The sequence below is a fragment of the Syngnathus typhle genome, linkage group LG21 (genome assembly GCF_033458585.1).
Source record: "Syngnathus typhle isolate RoL2023-S1 ecotype Sweden linkage group LG21, RoL_Styp_1.0, whole genome shotgun sequence".
Classification (NCBI taxonomy): Eukaryota; Metazoa; Chordata; class Actinopteri; order Syngnathiformes; family Syngnathidae; genus Syngnathus; species Syngnathus typhle.
In genome coordinates, this window is record NC_083758.1 from 1,550,448 (window position 1) to 1,552,876 (window position 2,429).

A 2,429-nucleotide genomic window follows, 5' to 3' on the forward strand; every position below is an offset into this window, starting at 1 on the left:
TGCCTCGTTAAAAAGGGCATTACAATTGACTACAGGAGTTGCAAAAAGCAGATGAAGAACATAGGTAGCATGATCAGGGCCCTCAGGCTGGAGGATGTGTCAAATGCAAATTTACTGCCGCCTGATCTTTCCTCCTCACAGGTCGACAACCCCATCAATCCAGGAGACTGGGTCTACATCAAGGTCATCAAAAGAAAGAACTGGGCCAGCCATGGTGGGAGGGACCATTCCAAGTCTTGCTGACTACCCCCCTCCGCAGTGAAGATTGCTGAACGACCCGGCTGGATTCACCTTAGCCAATGCAAGCTACAAGGAGTGCTGGACCCCTCATTTTGGGACGGTGGCGAAGTCTGCAAACAACGATCCCAACTCCGCTAGGCGGGGGGATGTCTCGGTGTTCCTGTCATCTTAGTAGCAACGGGGCTCCACATGCCGGGTGGATCCTCTGCTGCGTTGTGGTTGGAGCATGCTATGGTCTATGGACACATCTGAACAGACCAAGTGATAATGTTGACCGTGGGAAACGATGGTCACACGATGAGAACTTTGAGGACTGGTCATGAGACCCCAGAAACCCATACGAAACCAACGCTTGGTACTGGTATGTGAAGGTCGCTGTGAGAGCGCACACACAGGAGGGATGTTATCTGTGTTTCCAAAAACTCCCCTTGCTCCACACAAGTTCACTTGGAGGCCAGAGCAATGAATGTCACTGAAGCGAAATGTATGGCATCCATGGGAGGAGATTGATATCAACACCGTACTGTCAGTCAGTGACGCTACCCCTACCGCCCTGGACTCGCAGGAATGAATCTGGGATCAAACTATTTTGGATTAATCCCAATGTGACTGTTGGAGGACGACAGATGCCAGAAGTGGCCTAAACCAGGACGCTACCTGGAATGGACTTCACGTGTTTCATCCAAGAAAACAAGACCCACGGATGCATTCACGACAACTGTTCTCCAGGAGGGAACTGGATGGGAGCTTTGGACATCACCGCTGTGTGCCAGGATGGGAGAGCCATTTCAAGGTGTATGGGCTCTCCTGCCAACATGGCTGTACCATTGGACGGGTCCTACTTCATTCGGAACGGATCATGGCTTTATTTATATTTTCTTATTGATAGCATTATGGTCGCCTAAGGCAAAGGGACCGTGTGAGACTTTTCCTGCGTATTAACATCGGCCAGCAGGTTTTTAGATCACACAATAAGTTTAATCTGGAGTATTGAGGAAAGTCCTCATCTTCACTGGGAGTTGTTGCTATCATTGTTTGTTGTTTTTGTCATGTTTCACCCTACACGCTCCCCAGCCCATTCGCTGTCATCTCAGTTTTTTTTATTGATTTTTTTATTATTGTTTTTACTATTCTTCTTTATATTTTCTTACTTATGTTTTATTGATCTGGTTCACATAATCGTATGATAAAACAGGAGGGAGATGTCAGGGTTTTCCAAAACTATCTTGATCATATGATTATGTTGGAATGTATGTAACCAGTAATGAATAACCTTGGTAGATTAGTTTTATGCTTATGTTGGTGTGTAACCAGTAATAAATAACCTAGCTTGTTCCATCCTACACAATGTCGTAAAACATCCCCTGCCCTGCTAATCTAGAGGTCAAGGGCCTTTTTTACTTGTCTATTCAGTCTATGGTCACCCCCACCCTTTTTCTCTTAATAAAGATGGTCTTGTGGGAAGCGAGAGTCAGACGTCATTCGATCATTGCTGTACGCACAGTGACGAATGGACTCTCCGCCTGCAGGTGCCCAAAACGACTAACTTGTCTCCGAGTGGTTCTTGCAAAATAAGTTAGAGTGAGCACCACTCTAACAGTGAGCACACAACATGAACTTGAATCAAATCCGATCAAGACGTCGTTGACTTTCTGCTTCATCCTGTGAGAATGAAGCTAACGGATTGTGATGTAAACTACTTTTTATTTGCCCAGTAGAGGGGGGCGCACCGCTCCTGGAGGTACTGCAATACCAGGTCGATGCATAGAGTGGACGGAGCAAGCCCCTATACCATCTCCCTGTTGCGAAAATCCAATATATACATGGTCCCCGGATAGGGAACGTATCAGATATTAATCTGATAAGAACAGATACTACACCTGGTCTTAGCCAAAAGGCCGAGAAGCGATGTACTGAAACTGGTCTGAGGAAACCACTTAAATAAAGAGACTGTGGTGTGCAAGGACTGGAGTCGGAGGCGGAGTGATAAATGACGGTGCCAACGGCAGTTGTTTTAATGACATTTATAATTAGCTTCTCTCAACCACGGGCCGACTCTTTTCCCTTCGAGATCCTAACACACACTCCTCAAACAGGAAACTCCCACACGTGTAAAACCTCCCACCGGAACTCGGCAACGTGAACTTAGGTTCCGGGTGAATTATGTCAACCCACTACACAAGCCCCCC

At 46.6% G+C, this 2,429-nt stretch overlaps 1 non-coding gene across 1 annotated transcript; it reads right to left on the minus strand.

Moving 5' to 3' along the window:
* Positions 1-1,959: 1,959 nt before the first annotated feature.
* LOC133145869 (U2 spliceosomal RNA) lies at positions 1,960-2,150 on the minus strand. The gene has a single exon (XR_009711118.1). It is a non-coding gene; the product is annotated as a U2 spliceosomal RNA (small nuclear RNA).
* Positions 2,151-2,429: the final 279 nt, after the last annotated feature.